Here is a 14,622-nt window from a genome sequence, read left to right on the forward strand (position 1 = left end):
TATATATATATATATATAATATTATACACACACATATACATATATACAGTAAACTAGTATTCAACTAACCAGAAAAAATCCCCTGTGTACTCGCTGATCTACGGCATGTATTATCCTGGAAACGATTGTGTGCCTATTTGTCCTAATTTGTTTTAAGTGTGTCCATTTGTCTTAATTTGCTTTTGATTACTGCATTTCAATATTAATATGCAGTCAAGACAGAGTTTGTTATGATATGGTAGAGTATGGTGTATGTCATTAGCTAGACCTATTTTTAATAACTCTCCAGCAACCAGAAACAACATTTATCTGGAATCTACCAATCCCTGTAGATGCCGGATAACAGGGAGTTTACTGTACTTTACACCAGAGACAGCCAGACAACTAGCATTTTGGAAGGTCAGCAGTGGCAGTCTCCATGTCTTTTAAAGCATGGGTGGGCAACTCCGGCCCTCCATCTGTGCTTGAATGACAAATCCCATCATGCCTCTGCCTCTGGGAGTCATGCATGTATCGAACAGTTTTGCAATGCCTCGTGTGACTTGTAGTTCCACAACAGCTGGGGGGCTGGAAGTGGCCACCCCTACTTTAACCCTTTTGCTGCCAAGGCGGTTTTGCTTTTTTTTTTGCACACGCTATAATCCACATTTTAGGCCTATAAATTACTTAACACCTCCCAAATTGTCATATATATATTCTGAAACCCTGTAGAATAAAATGGTGGCAGTTGCAAGTTTTTACATCGCACAATATTAGCACAACTCTTTTTCAAACCCACAACTTTAGTAAAAAATACACTTGAGTTATTTTTAGTGCCCAAAAACACAATATAATAGCCAAAGATGAGGTTACGACAAGTAAATAGAAACCCAACATGCCCAGGTGAAAAATTGTGTGCGTCTGTGAAAGAGCGACAAAATACAGTACCCCAAATTGTCCAAAAGCAAAGCTTTAAAACCCCATACAGGTCATTAGTTTAGAGATATCCATGAATAGTGGCCCTAGAATTATTGCTACCAATCTGGCGCATGCGGCAATACCCAATATGTGTAGCGCAATCGTTTTTGTACATAGGTGCGGCCACGTGTGTTTATGTTAATATGCAAGTGCTCGCTGGGGCGCCTTTACTTTTTTTTATTTAACACATAAGGCGGGACTTACAAAACCTCTATGTGTTAGCACACTGGATATGACAGGCTCTCTATAATTAACATTTAGCCCTAGTGTAGCCTTTGAACTCCAAAGAAGCTATTGGAGTGCAGATTGGGCTTCAATAGCTTCTTCCCCGGCTCCTGCAGCCAGGGAATGACAGCAGAGGGACTGGACGTGATGCAATCAGTGTTGTTTCCGGCCCTGCTCAGGGAAGAGATCGGCCAAGGGACGTTCACCAGTCTCCTTTCACACTTCCTGCCGACACTTGCAGGAGGGGCAGCGGAGCCCAAGAAGCTAGGCGGGGTTGCCAAACGAGGGGGGGGGGGCTGAATTGCACTACTACACTGCCCTGTGGAAGCGATCTGGTGGCAGGTCAGCCACCAGAATTGCTTCCAATGTCAAGGCGACAGCTAGCTTTAGTGCCCATTCACACTGGGCATTTTCCGCCGCAATATCGCGAGAAGTCGCCGTCCAATGATTTTTAATTGAGCTGTTCTATTGTACAGTTCCATGTCGCTCGTCGCTTGTGCAGGACCCTGTTTCCCGCGGATGTCGCACAATTGTTCTATTTTTGCATGCAGCCCGATGGTGAAGGTCGGATCCGCTCAAGGTAAGTGTCGCTTAGTGTGAATGGGGCCTTAGACATGTAAACACTCCTGGCAGCTATCTGTTTAACTACCTCCCGGCCAGCCGCTGTGTATACACGGCCTGCCGGGAGCTTCTTGGATGTAACTGGGCGTGTATACACGTCCTGTTACATCCGCCCGCTCGGGCGCGGCGCGCGCGAGCGGGAGATCCCCGCTATTTGAAAAGAGGCAGCGATGCCCGTTAATATACAAGCGATCCGCCGGCTATAGAGCCGGCGGATCGCTTGTATGAAGATGGCCTGGCCAGGTAGGGGATCTAAACACCTGTCTTCAAGCGGTTAAAGGACTCCACTTCCAGCGACCTATGACACACATTGGTGGCAGTTAAAGGGTAAATTTGCTTATCTGACCATGTTTCATGTTACAATCACATTCAGGGTAAAGTTACATAGTTAGTCATGTTGAGTTCAACATATAGAGATAAGAGAAGGAGGAGAAAAAAAAAAGGAAAGAAGAAAAACCTAAAATAGAACGCTATACGCACAGTTACCCAGTGTTATTCCAGGGGAAGGCAACACCCCCTATTAAGCATAGTTCAATTTGCACTAACCAGGGGAAAATTTCCTCCCTGATCCCATAGGCAACTGGATATTCCCTGGATCAACAATCTCTGATGCTTAATATACATATAAGAACTCAATATTCAGTAATATTCTGTGCATTTAGGAATACATTCAGATTTTTTTTTAAACAGTTACCTGAGCTATCTAGAACTAGCTCCTGGGAGAGTCTGTTCCACATGTGCACAGCTCTGCACTGTAAAGAATCCTTTCCATATGCAAAGGTTAAACTTCTTTTCCTCCAGACGCAAAGAGTGCCCCCTTGTCCTTTCCAGTGACCTTAAAGTGAATAATTTGGCACCAAGCTCTTTATATGGACCATTTATGTATTTATACATAGTGATCATGTTCCCCCTTAATCTCCTCTTCTCCAGAGAGAACAAAACAGGTCAGTTACCGTATTTTTCGCTCCATAAGACGCACTTTTTTCCCCCCAAAAGGAGGGGGAAAAAGTGCCTGCGTCTTATGGAGCGAATCCCGACGCCCGAGACATGCAGTTTCGGGCGCCGGGCGAGTAGTAGGAGCCACTGCTCGTTTAATACGAGTGATCTAACGAGATCACTCGTATTAAAGCCGAGCAGCGGCGGCGGCGATCGAGTACAGCAGCAGGAGCCACTGCTCGTTTAATACGAGTGATCTAATAACGAGTGATCATAGGTGAGCTCCTCCATGCCTCTTATAATTTTAGTTGCCCTTCTCTGCACTTCCTCTAGTTCCACAACTACTTTTTTGTGAACCGATGCCCAAAACTGAACTGCATATTCCAGGTGAGGTCTTACTAATGCCTTGCGCAGGGGCATGATTATGTCTCTATCTCTGGAGTCTACACCCCCGTATAATACAAGAAAGTATTTTGCTTGCTTTAGAAACAGCGGCTTGACATTGCATGCTATTATTGAGTCTATGATCTACCAGAACACCCAGATCTTTCTCCATCATTGACTCCCCCAAACATACTCCCCCTAGAGTGTATGATGCATGCATGTTTACTCCCCAAGTGCAGAACTTTACATTTATCAACATTAAACCTAATTTGCCAAATAGATGCCCAATCACACAGAGCTTCAGATCTGCTTGTAAGTTTGACACATCCTGTAAGGACTGTATTCCACTACATAACTTGGTGTCATCTACAAACACAGAAATAGTACTTTTAATCCCCAACTCTGTCATTTATAAATAGGCTAAACCAGGGCTCAAAATTTCAAGTCCTGAGCTACTAGCCAGGCCTAAAAGTTACTCGCCACCAGTTGCCCCACCTAACAGCTACCCTGCCCCGGACTTAAGTCCGCCAGGTCAGTAATGTAACACACAGCGCAGAGGTCAGCGTGACGCACAGCGCAGAAGTCAGCGTGACGCACAGCGCAGAGGTCAGAGTGACGCACAGCGCAGAGGTCAGAGTGACGCACAGCGCAGAGGTCAGAGTGACGCACTGTGCAGGTCAGTGTGACGCACAGCGCAGAGGTCAGAGTGACGCACAGCGCAGGGTCAGTGTGACGCACTGTGCAGGGTCAGTGTGACGCACACCGTGCAGAGGTCACAGTGACGCACACTGCGTAGACATCAGATGACGCACGCCGCGCAGAGGTCAGTGACCCACATCATGGAGCTCAGTGTGACGCACAGTGCAGTGTCAGTGTGACGCACAGTGTAAGGAAGAAAGAAAAGGGACTTACAGTGCACTTAGCTGGTATTCAGGTACCTCTTCTCTAGAGTTTCCACTCGCCCCCACGCAATTTTCACTAGCCAATTGCTCGGGGGCGAGTGGAAATTTGAGGCCTGGGCTAAACAATAAGGGACCCAACACTGAACCTTGGGGGACACCACTAACAACCTCAGACCATTCAGGAGTATGAATCATTGCTCACCACTCTCTGAATAGGGTCTTTAAGCCCTTCATGACTGAGGCCTTTTTTTCATTGTTTGTTTACATGTTATAATCCACATTTTAGGCCTGAAAATTACTCTAATCCCCCACACATTATATATTTTCTGAAAGCCAACACCCTATTGGATAAAATTGTGGCAGTTGCAAATTGTTATGTTGCACGATATTAGTGCAACTCCTTATCAAACTCCAAAATGTAGTGAAAAATGCACTTAAATGCCCCAAAACACAACAAAATACCTATTTTTAAAATAAAATATAAAAGATGAGGTTACAATGCGTAAATAGATACCCAACATGCCCAGGTTAAAAATGGTGTGCGTGCGTGAAACGGCAACAAAATTCAGTACCCCAAAACGTCCACAGGCACTTTAAAAGCCCCTACAGGTCATCAGTTACTTTTATTTTAGTTTTTTTAAACTTTAATTGCTATCACATAGGGGGCTTACAAGCCCCCCATGTGATAGCAGATTAGTGGTGACAGGTACTCTTTAAGTTGATAACGGGGTTCCAAAAGACCACTAGTATCACCTTTTACACTTTAAATAAACTATTGAAGTGCAGATCGCACATCAATAGCTTATTGCTGGGCTTCAGCCCAGCAATGACATCTATGTGATGGAAGTGATGTAATCTGCATCGCTCCCGGTCCCATAGTATGAGGAGGGGTTTGGTGAACGGAGGTTCACTGATCTCCGCAGCTGGGGATAAAATTCAAACTATAATAACCACTTACAAAGCCATCCACAACTCTGCTCCCGGCTATATCTCAAACCTGGTCTCAAAGTATCACCCTAACCGCCCCCTCCGCTCCTCCCAAGACCTCCTGCTTTCCAGCTCCGTCGTCAACTCCTCTCATGCTCGCCTTCGGGACTTCTCTAGAGTCTCTCCCATCCTCTGGTACTCTTTACCCCAACCCGTCTGTCTATCTCCCACTCTGACTGCCTTTAGGCAATCCCTTAAGACTCATCTCTTCAGGGAAGCCTATCTCACCTCAACCTAACCACTGAATCATCACATTCTCAAACAATAAATCCCCTCACAGCTACCTCCTCATGTATCACTTGCCCCTCCCTTTTAGTTTGTAGGCCCTCACAGGCAGGGCCCTCCTTACTATCTTGTCTTGAATTGTAATGTCTTCCTTACATTGTAAAGCGCTGCGCAAACTGTTGGCGCTATAAAAATCCTGTATAATAATAGTAACCACAATGGCTGCCCATGGTTCCACCCACACAGCTGCATCATCCATTCAGAGTAACTTCAAGTCCCATCAGCCACCGTGGCAAAGGCGCTTGTAGTTCTCAATTGGCTATAAGCACAATGTGGTTATCGCCCTTGTAGCCCAGTCATTCTGCAGGAGCCAGAGCACTGCCTCCATGATCCACTGATCGCAGTTGCAATGATTTACTGGCTCCAATGCAAAAAAGAAAAAAAAAAATCTATGCACATTCTTTCTCTTATGAAGAAGTGTACATGTATTTTTTTTTACAGATGGAGGACTTTGCCTTAAAGCAGAACTATGGGGTAAGTGTTTTTCCCCATAGTTCTCCTCAGGGTCACAGGAGGACATAAACTAGCGTCCTCCCGTGACCCAAAGCTCAGTATACCGCGAGCTACATTACTGTCGAGATCCACTCAGCTGCGTGATTGACAGCTGGTTCTGCCTATCTAGAGACAGAGCCAGCTGTACCCGCCCCCTCCCCATTCATTCCTCCAGTCAGCGCTGGAGGATGGGAGCGGGGAGGGGGGAATCCCTGCGGGGAGCCGCGAGGGACAGTCACGGCTCTCTGCAGGGACAAGATCGAGAAGTGAGTGAGCGACGGTATGTGTTCGCTCACTTCCTGATCTATTCAGCCGACGTGTGACAGTTTCATTGTCACATGTCAGCTCGAACGATGAGGTTGAGTGAAAATACCAAGTACAGTAATAGCTCGGTTCACAAGCGCGTCATTTCGTGAACAATTCGGTTTGCGAACAGAAAGTTGGTCAACATTTTGCTTCCGTTCGCGAACTCGGGTGACAAACAAGACTGCGGACATCTTCCCCGCTCTGACACGTGGTCGTGGCTTTCTCTAGTCGAGATCGCAGTCGCAGACAGACCTGTGCACACTTGCGGTGAAGCTTTTTTGTGTGCTTTTTAGCACATACAGTACTGTACAATATTATGTATTACATTGAACCTTATGGGGAAATTTGATTCGGTCTGCGACCAGAATCATGGAACTAATTAAGTTTGTGAACCTAGGTACCACTATACTGATACCGGTACTTCCTCTGAAAAGAAGCCAGCTTCCCAGGCAATCAGGGAGCCAGACAGCAGGTAATGACACGCTGCTCCTACTTCCTAATTTTTATGGGAAGCTGTCTCCATGTTTGGCCGGCTCGTTGCTGATTGGCCGGGAAACCGGCTTCCCACCCAATCAGCATGGAGCCAGCTTCCCGGGCAATCGCGAAGCCGGGCGGCAAGTAATGACCAGCCTACCAGCTTCCTGATTGACTGGGAAGCCGGCTTCATGATGATTGCCCGGGAAGCTCCATGTTCCCCTACGGCACTGCCAGTCATAGGAAATATTCGTCTGACCGGAAGTTCTGGTATTGGGGAAATTATCGGTATCGGTGCATCCCTAGTAACGGTCAGTCTTGCAATGCCTCATGGGACTGGTAGTTCCACAACAGCTGGAGGGCCAGAGTTGGCCACCCCTGAACTATGGCCACATTGGGCGAGAGTGCTATAATGCCCGTACATTCCTATAGAACTCATCATTTGATGAAACTGATGTATCAAAGCGTGCAAGATATTTTGTGACTAGTGTTTACCTTTCACTTATGGCATGTCCTGGCTTTTATTTCCTCTACTGAAAGGCCTCCCAGGGCATGCGGCTGTTTTATTTATGACTCGTTAGTAGATCAGACTTCCTTCACACAAGACAGCAAAAGCTCCCACTAGCAGTATAATAAAATACTGTCGGCCCCCGTCCACACTTGTAGCTTGTGAACGCACCTGTGTTTTTGCGAACATTCACAAAACGCATGGAAAAACAATTGCAGTGCCATTCATTGTTAATGGCACCCACCCCAAACGTGCCCACAGATTAGCCAACAATATGCAGTTAAACATCATAAGGTCCATCTAAGCTGCATTTGTCGCACATGGCGCAACCCATTGAAATGAATGGGCTACCCTATGCATGACCTGCATGAACAGCGATGCACAGGCTGAATGTAAGAAATATATTTGCGTATGGCTAGTTTAAGATTTAACATTTGAATAAAGTGTTGAGGGGTTAGAACCTCTGTCAGGTTTTTATGGCTGTTGGTTTGCCAGTTAGGGAGATTCACTCGAATTGTCCTGATCCAGTATGAAGAGAATGAAAGTGACATTAAATCCAAAAATTTGAGTTGCCACCAGAACAGGAACAGCGGGGAAATCATCCAGCGGGAACACTTACTCCCATGAGAACTGTCAACTAAATGAGGTGATCTCCCACACTTTGGAAAGATATCCTCTCACTTCCTGTTGAGTCTACAGGACAGGAAGTGAGGAGAAATCTCTCTATTGAGACACAGATGGGGACAAAAAGAAACTGACATCTGTTTTAGACCTCTTTCACATGGGTGGTAGACTTTACTGCCCCTCTGAACAGTGATCTGAGTGGTGGTTTGCAGATATTCAGAAGGCAATATTGCCACTTCATAAATATCTGGGGGGTTTTTTATATCCCAAGGGGGATACTGAAATACAGCGCCACAGCTGCAACATTTGGCACGCAGTTGCGTGACTTCATTGGACACATATGGCAAGAGGTACTGCCTGCCAAACGTGACATGCCAAGTTAAAATAGCGAAGCGTTACAGGCGCAGCAATGTGTATGTACCCCTGTGGCCCCCATGTTAATGTGTAGGTAGGTGGTAAAAATGTGGATCAACCGCCAATTCTTCCGCCCCTTTGCAACCTGCGTGAACTCAGCCTTAATCCTCCACTACTCCACCCATGGGGGGAAAAAACGCATTTTCGTTTTGCCTTTAGATTAATTTTAAAGGAAAGCTTTACAAAAGTATGTCAGCTACTACAAGTACTATAAGTAGCTGCTGACCTCCCCTTCTGCACAAGCACCAGTTTAAAGGACACACACTGGTCCTATGACCTTCTGGGATGTGTGACGTGTACCCAGGAGGCTGGGGTTAGAGGGTGGACCAAGGTGAGGAATAAGTCCTCACCTTGTCTGAGAAGGTATTTGCTATCCAAAAATATTCCAAATGTATAAAAGGGAAGGGGGAGGATTAGGATTAAAAATTGTCAAAGATCTGTGTGAAGGTCCCATGAGCAGTAGCGATGTGCATGGGCTAGGTGCAAACCCAGTTCACCTAAAACTGTCAGTGACATACCCCCTTCCTGGCCCAATCAGTTGCGGACGTGGGCATTCCCATCCCCTTTGGTATGTATAGCTGGGAATGCCCTGTTTGCAACTGAATGGGTGGGTAGGGGGGCTGTCACTGACAGTTTTGCATGGCTTGGACAAACTCTGGCAACTAGGTTCACACCAAGCCCACATCACTAATGAGCAATCCTAAATTAATCATACCCTAGGCTCCATTCACAATGCTACAACACCAGTATAAGGATACTTAATTTAAAACACAGTGACAGGTATTTTCTGCTACGTCCAATGAGATGTGTGTCACGTGGCTAAAATAAAGAGTCTTCTACTCGTCTGCACAAAACTGTCAATAGCACACCCCTCTCGCTGCCTAATCAGTTGTGGCCTGGGCATTCCTTGGTGATGTGTGGCTGTAGGGCAGGGAAAGGCAAATGACTGAGCCTGGAGGGAAGGTGTCACTGACAGTTTTGCATAGGCTTGCGTTTGCCCCAAGACCAACACATCACTAATGAACAATCCTAAATGAACCATACCATAGGTTCAATTCACAAAGCTACAACACCAGGATAAGAATACGTATTTATAAAAACAAAGTGACAGTTATTTTCAGTCCAATGAGATTTGAAAATAACAATCACATGGCTACAATGAAGACTCTTATCTTTGTGTTAATGCTTTGTGAATTGACAATATATATCTATATTATTAGGCTAACCAGGAGTTGATGGTGAGAACGATAGCAAAGTTCTGTTCACCAGCCTTACATAGAAAACAACTAGACTGCAATCCCTACTGCAAAATGTGTGAATCATGCAAATACCAACAGAATCTAAAATAAAGCCTGATTAAAGCTATCACCGAATTCTGTGTAGCTGTCTATCCACACATCACCTAATTACATGGAGAGAAAAAATCTGACAGCATACCAAGGAATCAACACAGTGTCCAGTGACCAAACAGTGCTTCATTGTACAAAGTGTGCCAAGTGCTAGGGACAAAGAAAGCCAAGGAGGATGTAAATATTTATAAACAAGTCAAATGAATAAGCAAAGAAGATGATTGACAGCATGATGGGCTCTGTGAGAGCACAAAGGGGGCCCAGTGATCAGCAACAGTGCTTTACCTGCTGAAAGGGGTCCTACATGTAGCCCGGGCTGAGACTGGGGGGCTCATAGCTGTCCTAGCTGCAGGGGGATCATGTTGGCTGATGCGGTCAGTGCAGATCCTGGGAGCTGGGAGGAGGAGGAAGAGGAGGAGGATGGTAGATGGTGATGATGATGAGGGCTCCACATGCAAGCTGGAATGGAGCACGGATTGCGGCCAGTGTGTGTGAATGTATGAGTGTGTTTGTGTTATGTGGCCCCCTCCCTGAGCCTGGCAGGAAAGGAGGAGGCGGTGATCAGAGCTGAACAGGGGATGCTGCTGGAGGAGGAATGGGCTGCACGATCTATGCCATTCTAGCTGCTGGGTTGGGTTTCATCTGCTGGGGTAGTAACCCCTCCGATGCCAAGCAGATCTGCACTGCATTGTTAGGACTGGCATCCTTCAGTGCCAATGATGGCCAGACTATGACAATCACTAAGGCATCATTTACCATAGCTAATGCCAGGCTTGCTTTGATGCAGTATGATGCTAATGGGGATGAATGATCTATAGAAGGCATCGATCATAAGTTAGATGGCATCTCATCTGGATTTCTTTTAAAGCAGCCTATAATATATAGATTATGTAAAAAATTATTTATATATATTATAATTTTTTTCATAATACATATATTTCAGGCTGGTTTAAAAGAAATCCAGATGAGAAAAAGGACAGTGCATGTGATTAACTGGAGGGCCATTATGATGGGTGTAGAAATGGAATCGTTGTCACTGAAAGGCAGCCAAGCCTGGCTAGATGACAGCGTAACGACATCTAGTGGCCAAATGTGGGTATTGCTGGTACACTTACAGTGCTAATTTTATACATCTTGTACAGCAATTTCTAATTATCTTTTAGAGGGTTTATTCATATTGAATTAAAAAAACAGAACTCTAAAGAAAAAAGAGAGAATTGAAATCGGTCAATTTTTTTTCTTGTTCATTTCATTTTTCCTGCACTGAAAAAGCGGTTAAAAGGTATGACAACACATTTTTGTTGAGCAGCATTGTTAATAAAATGTATTAAGAGATGATTCCGAATTACAGACATAACGAATGCAAACTAATCCGAATTTCCATTTCCGAAATTCGTTAGCGGTAGTTCGAACGTTCGTTTCGTTTTCGTTTTGTTTTCGTTCGTTCGTTTGCAGCAAAGTGACATTTGAGGGGGAAAAAATGTTTTTCTCCTTCTCTAATGTCACTTTGCTCCAACGCACGAAACGAATAAGAAACGAAACGAACGTTCGAACTACGAATTTCGGAAATGGAAATTCGGATTAGTTTGCATTCGTTATGTCTGTAATTCGGAATTCGGATACATCCGAATGTCCGAATTTTCGAAAATTCGTCCGAATTTCGATTCGGAACTAAACGAATCGCACATGTCTAGATGTGGCCACTGTCACCCTCTTATTTGCTTCAATGGGTACAGGGGCCGCATCTGAACAGGAACATCTGGGATTCCTGCCACACGAATACGTAGGTTCTTGCGGCAGGAAACCCAGAAGTCCCCGTGTGAATGGAGCCCTAGGGTTTAATTTGATGAGCTGAAGCTAACATTGGAGGTACACTCGAAGGGCCGGTTCACACTACAACGGGACACGTTTTCATGCATTGAGGCATGTCATGGAGTGCGTTGTTAGACAGATAATTCAAAATGAATGGGCTGCAATGTACCCCAAAGCTGGCCATACACTCTGCAATTATCATTCGATTTTATTTATTTATTTTCGTGCCATCATCGAACCCTCGTTCGTTTTCCGCTCAAATACCCCATCAAGCACAGACCAACGTCGTTTGCACTACCAACTCACCGAATGTTATCGATTGACAGAACAGATTTTCGTTTGCGCATGAGCAGTGTTCATGTTGCGATTTTTTTTCCTTACAAAAACGCTACTAATCCTTTGATTTTTCCTACGATTTGAAAAAAGTTTACCAGCATGACCAATGGAGGAAATGTGGCCAGGAGCGCAGTAAAAACATTGTTGGGTTCCCATCAACTGATGGATTATTGTTTGCACGACTATTCGTGAATGATTTCCGAACGATAATCGACAGGTGTATGGGCACCTTAACACATTTTTTTATGTTGTGGTGCGTTGCAGCGCAGGTGCTTTAGTGGAGGTGCGTAATGGGAACAAAGGGGAAATCAACAAAGGGAAATACGCCAGTTTTGTGGTGTAAATATTGGCACAATGCTATAAGATGTGCAAAATCGCATGTAAAAGTGCTACGCAACTAAAATAATGAAGCACTAGTGCTAATGTTCCAATTTGAACACAGTTGTAAAATATACACCATCACTAGAGTGGTGTAAGTTATGTAGTGAGGGGACCACAGTGACCATCGGTACTGCAGCAAGGAGAGGGTTGGGGGATGTGTATGGATGGCCGGCAAGTTGCAGAAAGGAGAGGAGACAGCGAAAACTTTGAACAATCGAAGTGGAAAATTACTGAGATTTGCGCCAAAATGTTGGTAAGGTTACGCACCTCCACCACATACTGTACTTTTATTATTACTGCCAGGCTGCGTGCATACAGGGCCGGCCTTAGGCCCTGTGCGAGAAAGCTTTACAGTGCCCCTTAGTGGCCACTTCCTTCAGTGGCCACACCCATTTCTCCAATATCCGCACCATTTAAAGTCTCCAATTTTGTTAAGCCCCAAAGAAACATAATAAAAAGTATGATAAAAATAAAACTTTTATTTAAAGCTGTTAAACTTGTAAGCACAATATAAGTATTCTTATTACATAAAACAACAGAAGGCAAACAAGTGATAAACAATAAATGTCAAACTAAAGTAAAGTGTCAGGTTGTCATGCCGACCCCTTTTTTCAAGTAAGTGTAACTAGGAAAGTAAAAATATAAAACAGAACACAGAACCCAGACTACGTGTTACATGAATTAATTACTATTTCCCCGAATATACGAAAAATGTATTCAGGCACATAATAATTTGTTTGAGAATGCGCGGCGGCCATGTTGGCCACCAGAGCGTTCTGCGAATATGTGCCACCATCTTGGAGGCGGGGAGCATGACGTCACCTGACGCCATGCATGCACGGCGTCAGGTGACGTCACACGCCGATATAGGCGCCCCCATCTTGGTGTATACCTAGTTATACACCGAGATGGCGGCGCCCAACATGTGCGATGTTACATGACGTCATGCGCCCTGCCTCCAGAACACGCCAATTGCTGAATCCAAAATAGCATAAAAATGTGTTTTTGTTTGATGAAACGAATGAAAACGTTTTTAGTTTGCGTTCCTTTCATCTGAAATAAAACATTTTTTTTTTTTACTGTAGGGGGAGCTTTGGGAGGGGGGGATTTACTATCAAGGAGTTTGTGAATGGGGAAAAGCCTCTGTTGTGAGTGCTACTCCCCATTCATAAAATCATGAATTAACAGGAAGTGATGTAAATCACATCCTGTTCATTCATTACTGGGGACACATAGTACTACACAAGTACTATACAAATACTCGAGTGATCAGACACCCCCCTTGGACGAAACAAATTAAACACCTTTTTTCATTTGTTTGATGAAACAAAAAATTATGCTGTTTCAGATTTGGAGGCAACAAACCCTCAAACCCGAAAGCGCACAGTTAAAAAACAAAAGGCACAGCAGCCATATTGGCCACCAGCGCATTCTGCACATGCACAACGCCATCTTGATGGGGCGCATGATGGCGCATTACACTGGCGTCGGGTCACATATCGTCGCCGCCATCTTGGACGCAGCAATTAGTTATTATTAGTTATTTCGGATTCAGACAAACCACCAAATCAATTGAATTTTTTTATTCAGCAAGTTTGTCCAAATCCAAATGCACATCTCTACCCCCCCCCCCCCGCTCCCCCTCCCCCAAAGATGTATCTTATAAAAGCTAAAACAATACTCACCTCGGTCCCAGCTTCCCATGGTGCAGTTGGTATCACTGTGCCATACTGCTGCCTCCTGGAGTAGCTGGGCACTCGATCCACACAAGAATGTGACCAATTCCATTGCAAGAGTGCATTCTTGCTTTATTCCAAATGCTCAGGAGGCAGCATTGAGACGCAGTGACGTCATCCACGTGGAAAAGGTGCATTTGCTCCTATGCCGGGTATGTTGTGTGCAGGACAGCCCATTGATTTGAAAGTGACAGGCGATGTCAGAGGAAGCTTAAGGCCTCTGGTTTTTCTGTGAATGGGCTGTATGATGCATTTTTAGAACGCATGATATTGCCTACCATTAAAAAAAAAAAAAGTTTAAATGTCACAGAATGACATTTCATTTGTCTTTATGCACTGCAGTGTGTGTGATGTGCTGTAGTGCATCACAACACCCTGCTGTGTAGAAATGCAGCAGGTCCTGCTTTTTTTCCAATGCACACCACTGCAACACAGTGCCTTGACCAAAGGTGGGCAAACTCTGGCCCTCCAGCTGTGGTGAAACTACAAATCACATCATGCATCTATCTCTGTGAGTCATGACTGTAGCTGTGAGAATATTGCAATGCATCATGGGATTTTTAGCTTCACAGCAGCTGGAGGGCCGGTGTTCTATCGAGGTGGCCAACTCATCGAGATCTCCAACTCGTGACATCACGTCTGTTGTAGATTTCAACGAGATGTCGCTAGTGCCACCCGAGTTTGCCTACCTCTGGCCTTGTCTATGCTTTAGAACAGTGGTGCCCATTAGGTCGATCACAAAGCAAACACTGGTAGATCATGATCGGCTGTGTCCTCTGGGGCTTCTTCTCTGGATTCCTGCTGCTCTCCCCCATCTGTATGCAGCGGGAATCAGAGGAGAAGTGAAGGAAGCGCTGCAGGCCAGCGGCGGCGGGGGGGGGGGGGGGGGGGGG

The 14,622-nt window shown here is 45.1% G+C and overlaps 1 protein-coding gene across 2 annotated transcripts in view; it reads right to left on the reverse strand.

Moving 5' to 3' along the window:
* Nucleotides 1-10,042, reverse strand: part of TMEM56 (transmembrane protein 56) — a 63,740-nt gene extending 53,698 nt beyond the window's left edge. For both annotated transcript variants that reach the window (XM_018562375.1, XM_018562376.1), the window contains exon 1: nt 9,750-10,042. The gene's annotated coding sequence lies outside the window, so the exon portion shown is untranslated. The remainder of the gene's footprint in view (nt 1-9,749) is intronic.
* Between the last annotated feature and the right edge of the window lie 4,580 nt (nt 10,043-14,622).

Source organism: Nanorana parkeri, unplaced genomic scaffold, assembly GCF_000935625.1.
Source record: "Nanorana parkeri isolate BGI_ZX_2015 unplaced genomic scaffold, ASM93562v1 scaffold575, whole genome shotgun sequence".
Taxonomy (NCBI): domain Eukaryota; kingdom Metazoa; phylum Chordata; class Amphibia; order Anura; family Dicroglossidae; genus Nanorana; species Nanorana parkeri.